The sequence below is a fragment of the Nycticebus coucang genome, chromosome 13 (genome assembly GCF_027406575.1).
Source record: "Nycticebus coucang isolate mNycCou1 chromosome 13, mNycCou1.pri, whole genome shotgun sequence".
Classification (NCBI taxonomy): domain Eukaryota; kingdom Metazoa; phylum Chordata; class Mammalia; order Primates; family Lorisidae; genus Nycticebus; species Nycticebus coucang.
In genome coordinates, this window is record NC_069792.1 from 78,550,899 (window position 1) to 78,568,072 (window position 17,174).

Below are 17,174 nucleotides of genomic sequence, written 5' to 3' on the forward strand. Positions count from 1 at the left end.
GAGGCAGCACCGCAGGGAAGGGGTGGGGGAGGGAGCTGGAGAAAAAGAAGGGGTCGGCCGAGTTTCCTACCTTCCTCTCCGCTGGGAGTTGGGCGGGCTGGGTGGCCCGGGGAGGGGAAAAGGGTCGGGGGAGGGGGCGGGGAAAGGGGGAATCCCTTGCGCAGTGTAGCTTCGGAGAAGCTACCGCTGCAGCCACAGCCGCCGCCTCCTTTCCGATTCACTCAAACAAACAAGATGGCTGCCGTTACGCCGCAGCTCTTCCTGCCGCCCAAATCCTCGGTTCAAATCGACAGGATGTTTACGGTCAAAATGGTACCTGTGCGCCTGCGCACCCAACCCAAGTTGCAGAAGGAGCAACGCAGGCGCAGTAACCATTTCCTTTTCTTTGGAACCCTCCCTTGTTGTGGAGCCCAAAACTGAGCAAGCGCAAAGGTGATTCTCTAGGGAGAGGGTCTTCCAGAGTTGGGGAGTTGACAAATGGCGCATGCGCAATGTCTGCCCGCGTAGTGAATGCATTTATCTTTATTTTTATGTATGTCATAAAGAAAAGAACAGCTATTGGGCAATTTTGTCTGCTCCTGGCCCCTCCCCCAAATTATTTTAAGGGCTCTACAGCGCCTGAGGAGCATGAAAATCTCAAACTAGCTCCATAAAATGTGGGAGTTAATTCATTCAGTCAACCCCTATTTGCAGAGGGTCTTCTGTTTGCTGCACAGTGTGCTAGCTAGACTCTGATATACAATGATGAATACAACCGAGATAATGCCTACCCCTCATGAAGCTTGCAGTATCGCTAGGGAGGAATCTTAAAATTTCTACAAATATTTATTTTTTTTGCAGTTTTTGGCCGGGGCCAGGTTTGAACCCACCACCTCCAGTATATGGGAAAATACTTTTTTATAGCATGAAGAAGAGACAGATACGGATGAGGGAATAATTCATTAAGGTATTTTTGTGTGTGTGTGTGTGTGTGTGTTTTGGCCAGGGCCGGGTTTGAGCCCACCACCTCTGGTATATAAGACCGGTGCCCTACCCCTTTGAGCCACAGGTGCCACCCTAATTAATTAAGTTTTGTGTTTAGTTTCTTAGAGTCATTTTAAAAGTAAAATGCACAGGAAAAACAGACATTTAAGCACATGCAGTCCCCATTGTCAGCATCCTACCCTTAAGTGCTGGATCCTTCCAAGATTTTAAACAACACCCCCAAAATTGCTTTTATCCTTCTCAGATTGCCACAGCTGGTGGATGGGAAAGCAGGCAGTCTTGTGCTCCATTAACTCTGGGTCAACAGTTCTTGGTTTGTATCAGGGTTCTTTTTACTGGCCAGACGCCATTAGCCATGTGGCCATAGTAGCCAGAACTAAGACCTTCTTCAAGTGAATTCCTATTTTAGTTTTTTTTTTTTGCAGTTTTTGGCCTGGACCGGGCTTGAACCCCCCCCACCCCCCACCCCCCCAGTATATGGGGCTGGCGCCCTACTCCTTGAGCCACAGGTACTGCCCTAATTTGTTCTTTTCTTAGTTTTTAACGGATACTTTTAAGAAGTCAGTAAGTTAGTTAAAATCTCAAGCTGGGGAGTGGAGGGGCGCAAGCACTTTTACTGTTTTCAATATGCTTTTCCTCAATCAATGCAGATTAAATGCTCAAAACATACATCCTTTCCGCTACTAAGGCTTTAAGCAAACTAAACACTGGCAGTTGCATAATCTCAAAACACATACTCTCTCGTTAACAGTTAAACTCGTTACAACAGAAAATTTAGCTTCTGTCAGTGAACGATTTAATTCTTCACTTCATTTGTTTTTATTTTTTTATTAAATCATAGCTGTGTACATTAATGCAATTATGGGATACAATTTATATACAATTTCTAGTTTTATATACGATTTGAAATACTTTCATCAAACTGGTTAACATAGCTTTCACCAAATTTTCTTAGTTATTGTGTTAAGATATTTATATTCTACCCTTAGTAAATTTAACATGTACCCTTGTTAAATGCACCCCAGGTGTCCCACCAATTTCCCTTCTTCCACCCATTCCCCTCCTCCCCTCCCCCTCCTCTTTCCCCTTCATCCTGGGCTATAGTTGGGTTATAGCTTTCATTTGGAAGTGTGGGTGCTTATAAATTAGTTTCATAGTAGGGCTGAGTACATTGGATACTTTTTTTCCATTCTTGAGATACTTTGCTAAGAAGAATATGTTCCAGCTGCATCCATGTAAACATGAAAGAGGTAAAGTCTCCATCTTTTTTAAGGCTGCATAATATTCCATGAATTAATGAATTATTAATTAATTAAATTAATTAATGAATTTATTAATCCATTCATGGGTTGATGGGCACTTGGGCTTCTTCCATGACACTTCATTTGTTTAAATGTACCATCTGTTAAATGACTTCCAAAAACTTAAAAAATCTGTCAGGTTAAGGATGACGATTTGACTCTCTCAGATTCAAACAACGCTCAGATGAATATGCATTGCCACTTCCTATGTCTTATAAATTATACTAGCTTTTAGAGATTTTGTACATGGAATCATGTGTATTTTCCCTGAGTTTTGACAAAATTCTATTTTCACGTCTGATTCTAACATTTAAATTAACAGGCTTACATTTTATCTAAGACTTTTATTTCTATACCATTGAAAGATGGTTATGAATATGGGCTTTAAGTTCAAATTCTTCTATCTCACGGCTGTTTTACCATGTGCAATTTACTTAATGTCTCCGGGATTTGATTTCTTTATTTGTAAAAGGGGGATAATACTTATGATTGTTGAAAGAATTAGTGGGATCGAATATCCTAAGTCTTTAGTGAAATGCTTGGAACTGAGTAACTAATAAATGGTGGTTGTTACTCTAGCTCTTTCTACCTTTTGCGTAATGCAATAGCCAGTAAAGTATGGCAAATATTTATCAGTGATTCAACTTTTGAGAACATCAGCAAATACCTGGATGCTCTAAATGCCTCTTTCTGACTATATTTTGCTTTTTCCCCTATTTGAAAATTCTTTCTTTCTCTCTCCTCTCTCTCTTGCACACTGCCCCCTTCTCACCGTTGGGACTGAACTTCCAAGGTACTATATGCATTTCTTTTCTCTTGAACTATTTATTCCCAGTCAATATCTCTTATCTCTGAGCCTACCTTCCCATTCATGGATTCACACAACCCTAGTCCCTGAAACCTGCTGGGTTTGATACCTTTGAATAGATGTATGTTTGGGTGGAATGGTGGAACATTCCTGTAGTTCCAGTTAATCAGGAGGCTGTGCCAGGAGGATTGCTTTGAAGCCAGGAGTTCAAACCCAGATAAGCAACATAGCAAGATAGCACCCCACCTCAACCTGCCTCAAAAAACGAAGAAAGGCAAAAAAAAAAAAAAAAGAAGAAGAAGAAAAATAATGACTAAAAGCAGGTAGTGTTTCCTGGGAAACCCTCTAGCCGTTCCAGAATGCAGTAATTTTTGTTGTTGCTTTAATACATACTACCATACATTTGTTTCTTTCATTCTGCAAAAATTGCTTAGAAAAATTATTGCACAAACTGGGAGACAATAGGGTTGAGGTAGATCTCTTAAAACAAATGCAACTGACAAAAATGCTAACAACCCTAATAAAAATCATTGCAAACTTAAAAAGACATTTTAAATTATTGCCAATCAAGGAAGTATAATAATATAGCAAATATAGTACTTTTTTTTTTTTGACACAGAGTCTCACTTTGTCACCCTAGGTAGAGTGCCATGGTGTCATAGCTCATAGCAACCTCAAACTCTTGGGCTCAAGTGATTCTCTTGCCTCAGCCTCCCAAGTAGCTGTGACTACAGGTGCCTAAGACAACGCCTGAGCTATTTTTGGAGACAGGATCTCACTCTTGCTCAGGGTGGTCTCAAATCCATGAGTTCAGGCAATCCACCTACCTCAGCCTCCCCAAGTGCTAGGATTACAGGCATGAGCCACCGTGCCTGGCCTAATATAGTACTTTTTTTTTTTTTATTGTTGGGGATTCATTGAGGTAATATAGTACTTTTATTGCAAAGACAGTGAAGGTACTTGATGAAGGTAGGGTAAAGAAAGGTAAAAGCTGCTGAGTTATGGAAAAAGAGCAAAATGTAGAGATTAAGTACTTAATACAGTCAGGACTTCACAGTGTGGAGCTAAACTGAGCAGACTGGAAGTGAAAGGACATTATGTACAGTACTCTGTTCTCCATTGTCTGTGGCTACATGCTTAGGTCAGGACATGGGCTTTGCCTTACCTTTATGGGATCAAAAACATTAATATGCTGGGAAAAGAAATAACATCTGAGTCAGTGTAACTTATATATAATGTTATTTGGAAACCATTCCCCTATTAGCTAACTATATGCGAGGTTCGGACAATTAAGTTCATGAACTCATCCTAGAAAATCCTGAATATCCCTGAGGTCACCTTCAATGTACTTCCCTTGGGAAGCTATACACCAACACCATAGCCTAGTCTATCTTTCAGAGCAATTTTGGAACTCTCTTTTCTGGAATGGCTATCAGAGCTGTTGTCCTATGAGGTCTGACAATTAAGTTCATGAATTCATCCTAGAAAAAGTGCTACATACCTCATTGCTGAATATGACTACAGTCACCTTTGAAGTATTCCCCTTGGCTGTCTGATGACTGTAGTGATATTCAGCAAAGTTAAAAATGTTCTGTTAAATGGGAAATTGCAGATATCAGCAAACGAGAGATTTTGTTTATTTTGTTTGTGGCTGCTGTGGTGCATGGTTTTTTAATGTAGTGAAAACATTTTTAACTATTATGGCACATAATAGTTGTATACCTTTATAGAGTATATGTGATGTTTTGATGCAGGAATAAAATATGTATTAAACAAATTAGAGTAATCAAGTTTTTCATCACCTCATGTGTTTGCCAGTTAGAAACAATCCAAGTCTGCTCTTTTAGTTATTTTATAATATACCCTGACTTACTATTGATGATAGTCACTTTGTTGTGCTATCAAATAATGTTCATTCTATCTAACTATCTAGCTATATTTTTGCACCTGTTAACTATCCCCGTTTTATCTTCCTTCCCCTTCCCAGCCTCTGGTAACCTTCATTCTCTCTGTTTCCATGAGATCAGTTGTTTTAATATTTATCTCCCACATATGACTGAGAATATGAGAGATTTGTTTTTCCATGTTTGGCTTTTTTCTCTTAGCACAGTGTTTTTCAGTTTCATCCATGTTGTTGCACATGGCAGGATTTCATGTTTTTTATGGCTATATAGTATCCCATTATGTCTATGTAGCACTATTTCTTTGAGGACCTTGAAAAAATATAAATTCTTCCTTTCAAAAGTGTATTCATTAGGAATGCTTTTTGCTGCAAGTAACAAATGCCCTTGTTTCGAAAAGAATAAAAAACATTTATTGATGTCATATAGCAAAACATCTGGAGGAAACAGTTCCCTGATAACTTCAAAGACCCACATCTTTTGCCTCTTTCTGCTCTAACACTCTTAGGATACCGGCTTGTTGTTTCAAGGTTAGAGTACTGTGCCCTTTGTCGTAGGCATCATTTCACCATATAGACAAGAAGGAAGAAAGGAGGTGGAATGTGCATCTGTCATTAGTATCAGTATGTTTAACAAATATTAGTTGAATCATCATTTGTGTGGCAATGTATCAGGCTGTAGAATTTAATGATTAGTCAAACAATGTACAATCTGGGCCCTTTTAGCAAATCCTATGGACCCAAATATAAGACTTCTTCCCAGAATTTCCTTTTCTACTTTATACATGCCTAACTTCTCTCAGACGGGGGTCATCTCCAAGTCCTGCTCATTGCTACCAATTTTTCTGCCTTTTATCTTTTTGATACATCCTAGAAGTAATGCTATTTATTTATACATACTATATAATCTATTTAGTATAACATTTTATGTAACAATGTCTTGCTCAATAATTCTCTAATGTAAAATCCTTTTAAAACATAATTTCTATTTGCTAGCAAATATTTTATTCTCTCCTCCCACCTTAAACCTGATCAACTAAGCAGAACCTCCATAATTGATCACCTCCCTACATTGACCACCTCAAGTTGACCTAACTTTCATAGATCAAACATGCACCACATGTACATATCAATGCAGTAGGCCTAGGTCCTTATATTGACCACCTCCATATGTTGACCAGTTTGTTATAGTCCCTTGGGTGGTCAACTTACAGAGGTTCTATTGCATTATGTTAAATAAATAAATGGAACTGCACTTTTTAAGGGAAATTCTCCCTGTTGTTAGGGTTTAATTTCCATTTGAATGGTGGGCAATTAAATGTGGACTTTGATTGCCAGGACAGAATCTGCCTTTTTTTCAATAACTTTTAGATAATTTCTCATTATCTAACTTACAACTTTGGAGGGGGAGGTGGGTCATTCATTCCTTCTGTACTTCTTTTTTTTTTTTTTTTGTAGAGACAGAGTTTCACTTTATCGCCCTCAGTAGAGTGCCATGGCGTCACATAGCTCACAGCAACCTCCAACTCCTGGGCCTAGGCAATTCTCCTGCCTCAGCCTCCCAAGTAGCTGGGACTACAGGCGCCCGCCACAACGCCCGGCCATTTTTTTGTTGCAGTTTGGCCGGGGCCGGGTTTGAACCCGCCACCCTCGGTAAGCAGGCCCGGCGCCCTGCTCACTGAGCCACAGGCACTGCCCCCTTCTGTACTTCTTAAAACCAATTCTTAAAAACTTATGGAATAACTCTTTAAATAAATGGAAAAAAAGGCAGTGTGATAAAAGTACAATATAATTAATCCACACTTTATTTGATAAGTTTGTATTACTGATTTTCAAATATTTCTTTAAAAGATTATGTTGGTCCTATTTATCCCCTGCTCTCTCCAACTTCATTTTCTTTCTATCCTGTGGAATTTTCTGCTGCCAGATTTGGTTTTTCCAAAGAAAAGCCCATTGTTGGCTTGTCTATATAATGTTATGTAAATAATGGGATTTTCCCCCAACATGCTTTCTGAGATGGCCTTTTTCTCCAAAAACTGTTTTCAGTTTCAAAAGCAAACTGCACAAGAGATAATTAAACAGGGAAAGCATTTAGTTGCTTCAACAGAATGTACAAGAGACAGGAAACAACAGCCAGATTCTGAGCCTGTGATTGTCTCAAATCACACAAGTCATCAACTAAATAATTAGAAAAGGAAAACAGACCATTTTTTAGTTGAAAAATGATTTGATTCTAATATACACTGTAAACCCACAATGAATGTTTTATAACCAAATAGCTGATTTTGTGACTTAATTTGAGTTTTGCATTGCAACATTTCTTGAAAATTCCTAAAAATGTCATACATGATGCATTATGAAAAACATTCAACTATTGAAATGCAAGATTTTATTGTCTTTGGGAGTACCCTTAGCAGGCCTTGGTAGCAGATGCAAAGAATTTCAGAAAGAGGGCTGGGCTGGAAAGAATATATTTATCAGTTCCAGAAATTTATGTTTCTGAGGATTAGAAAGGGAATTTCTTAGACTGAGTAGGTTTTAACTACTCTGGACCATCAAGAAAGGAATCTAAAATTGTTTTGTAAAATTGTAAATATGTATTTTGTCTTTGTCCTTATTTCCTGATATGTATAGCTCCTAAAAACCTTTGGAATCTCCCGAGGAAAGAGTGTCTTTTTGTATGTTAATGAGATAATGTGTGTGTGTGTGTGTGTGTGTGTGTGTGTGTGTGTGTGTGTGTGTGTAGGGGGGACCCCATTCCAGATAGCTTCAGGATAGGGGATGATCTCTGGAAAGACCAAGATGTGATTAGAGGTTTCCCCACCCCTAGGCAGGGGGAAAAAGACTGAAGGTTTTTCACCAATGGCCAATGATATAATAAATCATGTCTATGGAATGAAACCTCCATTGGGCAGCACCTGTGGCTTAGTGAGTAGGGCGCTGGCCCCATATACCGAGGGTGGCAGGTTCAAACCCAGTCCCGGCCAAAGTGCAACAACAAAAAAAACAGCCGGGTGTTGTGGTGGGCACCTGTAGTCCCAGCTACTAGGGAGGCTGAGACAAGAGAATTGCCTAAAGTCCACGAGCTGGAGGTTGCTGTGAGCTGTGACGCCAGGGGGCGCGACATAGTGAAACACTGTCTAAAAAAAAAAGAAAGAAAGAAATGAAGCCTCCATAAAAACCCAAAAGGGCAGAGTTTAGAAGGATGTCTGTATAGCTGAACACATAGAGGGTGGCACACCCATCTAGGGTGGAAACTCCCTTCCCTGTCCCACAAACCTTGGCTATGCATCTTTTCCATCTGGCAGATCATCTGTATCCTTTGTAACATCTTATAGTTCATTTTGTTTGTGGGATCTTGGCTTGCGTTATTGTTGTCATTTCATGTTATGAATTCTGGTTTCTTGTTGTCAAAGGGGATATAATACTATTATATTTAATTGGAGCTCAGTTGTAAATAACAAGGAACATTTGGACACTCTAAGAAGAAAGAAGTTGATGTCTATAGAGGAGAGTTTCCTCTGGGTTTTGTCTACAGGATCAACTCTCAGAATATCAACTGAGAACCAGCCCACCAGAGAAAGAGCGACCTCTACAACCTTCAGGATGCTGAGGAGTCAGGAAGGCCCTGTTCTCAGCACTTGGTTCTAGCATCGCACCCCCCTCGGTATGGACTGGAGTAAGAAGCTGCCACCAGTATTACAGACCAAGAACCACACCAACCTGCAAATCCACTCCAACAAAAGCAACTCCACCTTTTCCTCCTTTTATTTACTGATTAATGCAATGCGTTTTTACTGACAACTTCCTACAACAAATAAGTAAAATACATGGACATTAGAAGGGTATAAGTGCAATGGAGAAAAATAATGTGGGGAATGGGAGTAGAAAGTACTTGGTGGGGGGACAAAGAAGGCCCCCCTGGGAAGGTGACATTTATGTGAAGATTTGACGAGGCGAGAAGATGAACCATGTGGGTCTTTAGAGGAGGAGTGTCCAGGAGAGAACAGAAAGTGCAAAGGCTCTGAGACAGGAGATGTCCCTGGAAGGACCGAGCAATATCAAGGAAGCCAATGTGGCTGGAGTGGAGCAGGCAAGGGCATGAGCCCCGGTCATAGATTCACACTTCTCCAAAGTAGAAATTTCCTAATTCACCTATTACTTGATTTTGTATATGGACAGTGTATGTGTATTTTGAAATAATTCATTCAAAGATTTTCATAGAATTCAAACTAACGTATGTTTCTTTAATGAAAGGATGGATCTACCATTACTAGTATGTTTGAAGCTACTGTTCTTTCAAATAATAGTCTATGCTACTAACAGTGTCATTTTGTGAGTTGGTATGTTTTCTTTGCTTTTTTTTGAAGACATTTTGATCATAAAAACGTTAAAAGTACATATTTGTCTTTGATGTAACTTTTTGTGTAGAATTAATGAATTACATGATTGAATTCAACTTTCGAAGGATTCTTACGAAAGGCTTCGTGTTTATAATAGTGCAGTTATTATAGCTGAAGAAAATCTGAGTCGAAGTTGTCAGACTCATCTGTCCTCATATCTTAAGGACAGAGAATAATGAAAAGGCTGGCTTCGATACACTATCTCTTTTCAGAGGAAGTCTAAAGTGAGAAAATAAGCTCATGTCTGAAAGAGATAACAACTTACATTTATTTTCCTTTCACAAAATATCCTACTTTTAAGATGGTGCACAAATGGCAAGAATATGATTTTTTTTTTTTTTTTGGTCTGAGACAAAGGTGATCTTATTGCAAAAACCACTGCTTTGAAAATATAATCATAAATTAGTCTAAAGGTATTTAAAGGCTTACACAGAGATGGGCTAAGGAGACAACTATCCCAGAGATATGTCAGAGAGAGAGGATGTATTATAGAAACCTTGGTGTTATGGTCATTTTTGACAGGACAATTCTTTGTTGTGGGAAGCTATCTTGTGGCTGGAATGTTTAGCAACATCATAGTGTTTATTTATTTATTTTGAAACAGAGTCTTACTCTGTTGTCCTGACTAGAGGGCCATGGGGTCAGCCTAGATCACAGCAACCTGAAATTACTGGGTTCAAGCGATGCTCCTGCCTCAGCCCCCCCACCCCCCAACTAGCTAGGACTATAAGGCACCCCCCCACCTCATTATGTCCTGCTAGTTTTTTTATTTTTAGTAGAGATGGCATCTCAGTCTTCCTCAGGCTGGTCTTTAACTCCTGAACTCAAAGGCTCCTCTTGCCTGGGTTTTCCAGAGTGCTGGGATTACAGGCTTGAGCCAACACCTGGCCTGTTGTATTACTATTAACATCTCTACAACCTTCCTCTGCCAATGTGACAACCAAAAATGTCTCCAGGCATTGCCAAATATCTCCTGGGAACAAAATCATTTATGGTTGAAAACCACTGATTTAAAGCCAGAAGAGTGAAACAATTTTGAAAATTGATCTGGGCTTGAAATGTGGAAGAGACATCTCCTGCTATGGGTCTCCAGCAAAGGGACTCCCTGAACAGAGACTTATAGAGAATTTAAAACTAGATCTAAGAGAGGATCTTATTATATTTGCAACTCTGCTTGAATGGCTATTGGTAATAATTATCAGTTTAATATCTTTTTTTTCTAAATTATAAGATGCTTGAGGAAAAAGACTGTCTCTTATTTTTATAGTCCAGTCATAATCTCACAATTAGTGAATCAATAGGTATTTATCACATTGCTATTACAGGTCTAGCAATGGGTTATATTCTTTGGAAATAAAAGTGAGGATTTAAAACTGAGCCTGTCCTTAAGGTACATTATGGCTTGTTCTCTAATTATTTCATATACAATAGTTCTTTTCTGTGTCATTAGTTAATAAGGTCCATGATACTAAGGACTATGTTGTTGTTCAAAGAAGGAAGAAGAAAGTATGAACTAGACTCTCAGGGAGGAAGTAGAATTAGAGCTGACTCTTAGTGAATGGGGTGGTTTTCAGTGGGTGAAATAGATTTTGAATGAGGGATTCCTAATAGGGTGAACAGCATAAGCAAAGCCATAGAGTTGGGGATCAAAATTGCATGGGTGTTGAGAGCATGCACCATTTATTAAGTGCTTACTGTGTGTCAGTTACTCTATTAATTGGTATATGTGTTATTTTATGCATAGGGTTCAGCCAGTAAAGACATATGAAAATCTTTTTTATTTTCGGTTTTTTCTTTTTCTTTTAATTTTTTTTTTGAGATGGAGTCTCACTATGTCACCCTTGGTAGAGTGCTGTGTCGTCACAACTCACAGCAACCTCAAACTTTTGGGCTTAAGCAATTTTCTTGCCTCAGCCTCCCAAGTAGCAGGGACTACAGGTGCCCACCACAATGCCTGGCTAGACATATAAAAATCTTGATAAAATCACTTTAATAGAATATATGACTCAAATGGGAGTGGGGAAGTATGAAAGAAAGTCAATCAACATATTGTGTCAGGGCCTGGGAGAGAGATTACGTTGGTGGAATAGTAAATTAGAAAGGTAATCAAAGTTTATTGGTAATAGGAATTTTCTTTGAATCTTTTCAAGTTGAAATGAGCCTTCAATGCCATACTTAAGTCTGGCAACAAAACAGCCAAGGAAAGATATCCTTTATGAAGTAGGAAATGACTAGAGTTCTGTGAGAGGATAAAGGTACAGGTGTAAGTTTGGAAACTGTTCGAGAGTGGATGAAATGACTAGAGGGGTAAGTCAAGAGAACAGCTACTTGCCAAGATGAGAGCCTTGGAAGACACCAGCTATGGGTGCTAAGGACAATGAAGAGAAGGCATAAAAATGGGTTAGAGAAGGAATCAGAGAAGAAGGAAGAGAACCGGGAAAGTGCAGGCTCAAAAAGCATTTAGAAAGAGAATGGTGTACAATTCTTAAGATTTCCTGTTACCCTTTGAGATAAGTGCATAACAGAGGGAGTCAGTTTGGGGAATTCCTCAATTCACAAAGCCTCAGTATCTTCATCCAGAGAATGGGGAATTCAGCCTTGTCTTTAAGTATTCATCTGCTTCTGAACATCATGGGGGGATGGCTGAGTTATTCTGTAGTTTCTATTTCTGTTTCTGGCTATGTAGTGGATTGTTTGTTCTTTGCAAATAATTTTAAAGGAAGATAATTAAACTAATAAGGGTAAATTAGAAATGGAAAGGAATTGCTGTAGGAGGGCAAGTGTGGAAGGAGAAGACCCACACATTTGGGGACAATAGAATCCAACATGAATCAGTAACAATGTTCTTTAAACTAGTCCAGCATGACAATGACTTAGAGCAACAGAAGTTTCTTCTCTCATTCTTTGTGAGCCACCTTGGCCTCCTTGCTCCTCTTTACTGTCCCTAGAACATACCTCTCATCATCTTTGTACTTGGGATACTTTCCCTCCTGCTAACCACAAGACTCACTAACTCATTCTCTTCAGGTCTTTCTCAAGTGACACCATAGCAGAAAGGTCTTTCGCGGCCACTCTATACAGAAACCACCATTTCACTGTACGTACTCCCTATTTTCCTTACCTTGCCCCAGAGAATTAGGTCAGACTTATTACCATCTGACACACTCTGTGTTTCCTTGTTTATGTATTTCTTGTTTGATCCACTCTACACCTGTACACAGACTAGCAAATGATCTCCAGGGTGTTGGAAATATTTTATTTTATGTTTTGTGCTGTATCCCCTGGGCTTAGAACAGTTGCAGGGACACAATAAATATATAATGAATGGATAAAAAGGCACTATCTTTATAATGCAGAGTAGTAGTTAAGAGAGCAGACTCTGGAGCCATGCTGCCTAGGATTGAATCCTGCCTCTACCTCTGGCTCTAGCTTTGTGGTAGGTTAATTAACTTTTGTGTACTTTCTCTTCCCTAAAAAGGGCTATAATAAAAACATAAGATTGTTGAAAGAATTAAACAACTTTATGCATGAGAAGGCTGAGGAACATTGTCTGATGCAATGGAGTTGTTGTTCTATTAAGATTAGCTATCACTATTAGTGTGGTTCTATAACTTGGTTGAAAATGTAGCACTTGAAAATTGGGATGTGTAAATATATGCTCTCTGGAAGTCAGAAGGGAAGAGACTGTCAAGCCCAGAGAAGCAGTGAGGAGCTAGTAGTTTGTAAGAATGGCTGCCATCAGTTCTTCCTTCTTCCCTGGGACATATACCATTTCACCATTGAAGATGTGGAGTTTATTTCTCTCCTTCCCTTGAATCTGGTCTGGGGATGAATGAAATGGAAGTGATATTCTGGGACTTTCAAGGAGGATCATAACAAATATTTCATCATCTTATTGAGTCTCTTGGAATTTTTTTTTGTTTTTTTGAGATGGAGTCTGATTCTGCTGCCCAAAGTAGAGTGCCATGGCATCATCGTAGCTCACAGCAATCTCAAAATCTGGGGCTTGAGCAATCCTCTTTTCTCAGCTTGCCAAGTAGCTGGGACTATAGGTGTACACCACTACACCCAGCTAGTTTTTCTGTTTTTAGTGGAGATGGGGTCTTGCTCTTGCTCAGGCTGGTCTTGAATTCCTGAGCTCAGGCAATCTACCCACCTTGGCCTCCCAGAGTGCTAGGATTACAGGCGTGAGCCACTGTGCCAGGCTTGGAATGTTCTGAGGAATATGAGCCACTATCTAAAAAGTTCAATTACCATGAGAATACCATTATGTAAGGAAGCTCAACCTTCCTCTGTGGTAAGACCATGTGGAAAGAAAATGAGGAAGGCCAGCCTCTAGCTATTCCAGACATTCCAGTTAAAACCTCAGGAATGTGAATGAAAAAATTATCTTGGACATTCCAGCCCCAGCAGACACCATATGGAGAAGAAGAATCAAGACCACTGACATATGATTCCAATTTAGTCACTTTATTCATCTTCAGCCATTTGTCTTCTTCCCGGGACAAAATCTCAGACATTGTGGAGCAGATATGAGCCATCCCCATCTCTCCTAACCAATTTTTTTCATACAAAGAAACGTGTAAGCAAAACAAATTGTTTTTTTGAAAATGCAACTATATTTTGGAATGGTTTGTTACACAGCAACAGATAATGGGAATTAGAGACATTTGATTTGGAGAAATTTGAAAAATTTTAACTACTTTTTTAAACTATGAAAACAATAATGGTGATTGTAATAATGACAATACTGGAAGGCATATTTTATTAAGGGGTGAGGAACCTGTAGCTTTGGGGCCACATGTAGCCTTCTGAATCCTTGAATGCAGCCTTTTGACTGGAATTTTCAAAGGATTTGTTCTGCAAAATTTGGATTCAGTAAAGTGGCCACACTTAAGGCTAAATAAGAATCTGGAAGACCACATGTGATTTTGAGTAGTGGATGTTAATATAGTGAGGTAAGTTTGCACATTTGCATATGGTGGTGGAATCCATACAACCAGAATCATTTGACTTTTCTCCCTTTTACCTCAATGTGGGGGGTCTTGTAAGGCCTGTCAAGAATTTTGGACTTTATCATACAGGCAATAAGAAACCTTTCAAGGGATTTTGGCAAGCTGTTCATGGGATCATATTAGAGTATTTATAAATTATTTTGTCTGCGGAGAAATATTGTTGCAACAGTCCAATAATCTTTGAGTGGTGGGTTTGATGCTAGGGTGGAGATAATTGGGGTGAAAACAAGGAAATGAATTGACTGATTTGATGGAGGTGGGTAAGCATTGAAAAGATTGTACCCCGGACAGTTTGATGGATTTGGGGTTATTCTACAGGTTTTTATTACATATTCCCAGAGAAGTCTCAAGGGTTGTTTCAACCTAATTTGGTCAATTACATATAACTTAATTTTCCTTAATATCATTCTAAGACAGTGAACTTAAATTCAATTTCTTGGGGGAGAAGAAAGGGAGGTTCCTTGATGCTTTCCCATTTACCTGTTGGGATTTCACAGTCATAGAGGGAGAAGGAAAAGGGATGTTTTTCCACAGATTCATGCTCTTATGGGGTGCATGGTGGTAGGTGTGATGATATTGTCTTACCTTGCAACAGAAAAGGAAGATACTAATGGTTCCATTCCTTGATGAAATCAAGGTAGTGGAGAGAGGAGATTTGCTGAAACTGGGTTAATTGGAGTGAACAGTGATTATGAAGTTGGAGTAGCATTGGCATACTCCCTTTTTCACACCATCATTCTTGTCCTGTCCTTGTAGCTCACTATCCGTGGCCAAGATTAATAGTCTACAAGAGCCACTTTTAAGCTACAACTTTCCCAGTAAATGGAATATTGATGGCTTTTCTTGCTGGGTTCAGAGGGGTGGATTAATTCGCATCTCACCTTGAATTTTTCTAACTTACTACTACTACTATTGATTGTAGAAGTTGGCATTTATATAGTTCTTTTTATATGCCAGGCACTGTTCTAGGTGCTTTTTACATGTTAATCTATTTAATCATTATAAAAACCATGTAGAGCAGAAAGGTAGCGTATTCAAGATCACTAGGAAGCAATGAAGCTTGTATTTAAACCTGGAATTCTAGTTTCATAAACTGAACTTTTGACCAGTGAGCTAAAGTTGGTAATTCTTGCTAATAATAATAATAATTTTGATAATCACTTTTATTTCTTTAGCACTTACTACATGAAAGACACTTTGATAGGTAGCAAGTGAAAGTAGACCAGGGCACTGTTTAACTTCTAGAAAGAAATACAATCTTATCTACACATATATATTTATTTTCATACAGGTAGTTTTTTTAAAAATCCCCTTTCACATGTGGGGAATCTGAGACTTAGGAATTTAAGTATATGCTCACTCTTTGAAGTCAGATCTCTCTGACTCCACAGCCCATGGGCTCAAGTATCAGCTAATACCTACTTTTAGAAATTTAGTTTTGCCAGTGGTCTTTGCTGCATCCTGCAGGTCTTTCCTAATACTAGTAGGATCTTTTGGGAATAAAACAACTCTTTGAAGCCCAAAGATGGGATCAAAAAGTCAACATCTCCTTTAAATTGTGCAATTCCAGCACATCTAGTGTGGTTTTACAGTTCATGCCAGATTGCATTTATTACTCTGATGGCTTGTCTCAAATACAGGCCATAGAGACCAAGTAAGTTTGTTCATAAAATACAGCATAGCACAAAGAATCCTTTGGTTTTCTAATGTGGAGGTAGAGGATGCTAGCAATTAAGACATTTAGATATATTACCGGTACTTGCATTCATAAAGTTGAATCCATAAATTTATGGGAAACGAAAGTAATTTCTTCATCCCAGAAGTTCGAAGTTTCCAAGTAGGAAAGCAAATTGACTTTCATGTAATTTTCTGAGTTCACTTATGACAAAGAGGCTTTTACCATGTGAGATTTTCTGTGTGTAGCTTAGAGGCAAATGAATCTTTCACTTTAAATAGCATGAAACATGTGGGAGTTAGTTCTTATCTATTAAATTAATAGTTCATGGAACTCCAATTTTGTAGACTTTGCCCTAAATTTAGGGTAGAATGAAAGTCTCTTTCCCTGGTGGAAAAAACCTTTGCTGCTAGGCTGAGATTGGTTTTTGTAAAAAAATTGCCATTTACTCATTTATTTAATTAGGTGATTCTCATTCTATTTTATTTTAAGAAGATGATTGTATGGGATTCAGTGAATTTTTTTAAATTAAGATATGATGCAGACAAGAATAAGTTATCAGCTAATATCACAAATAGTTGACTCAGTCATTAGACTGTCAGGTGGAAGTGACCTGAGTTAATAAGATGCTTTTCAAGAGCGCTCTAGAGAGAATGAAAATTAGACATTGTTCTGCATGAGCACTTCCCTTTGTGGTAACAACTCTACCTTTTAGAATTAAAAAAATTAACAAGAAATTCTCTATTAGATACTCTGTTAAACATTTCACTTGTGTGTGTTTGTGTGAAAAATTATTTCACTAAAGACTTGCAAGCCCAAACATGCATTTCCAACATACAAAATTATTCTCTTTTGTTTTAAATAGAGCACTGTTTTTCAGATTGGGTCTGACCTTTCTCAACATGTGATGGATTGATTCCTCTTTCCTTATAAACCTTTAATGATGGTATGGATCACCCAAATATAGTCCCAAACATAGACCCCAAATAAGCACTTATGTTGGTAAGAACATGTTGTAGAAAAAAGAATGTTTATCTAATCTTTGTTAGGAGAGAAAATAATGTTTCTTAAGAGTCACTGAGTGTCAG

At 38.6% G+C, this 17,174-nt stretch overlaps 1 protein-coding gene and 1 long non-coding RNA gene across 2 annotated transcripts in view; one reads left to right on the top strand and one right to left on the bottom strand.

The window, feature by feature from the left end:
* Nucleotides 1-325, bottom strand: part of RAD21 (RAD21 cohesin complex component) — a 31,055-nt gene extending 30,730 nt beyond the window's left edge. Inside the window, exon 1 of the mRNA XM_053558278.1 lies at nt 71-325. The gene's annotated coding sequence lies outside the window, so the exon portion shown is untranslated. The remainder of the gene's footprint in view (nt 1-70) is intronic.
* Nucleotides 326-393: 68 nt separating this feature from the next.
* The window catches only part of LOC128563156 (uncharacterized), a 60,921-nt gene continuing 44,140 nt past the window's right edge, over nt 394-17,174 (top strand). Inside the window, exons 1-2 of the long non-coding RNA XR_008373752.1 lie at nt 394-432; nt 841-946. This is a non-coding gene — a long non-coding RNA (uncharacterized LOC128563156). The remainder of the gene's footprint in view (nt 433-840; nt 947-17,174) is intronic.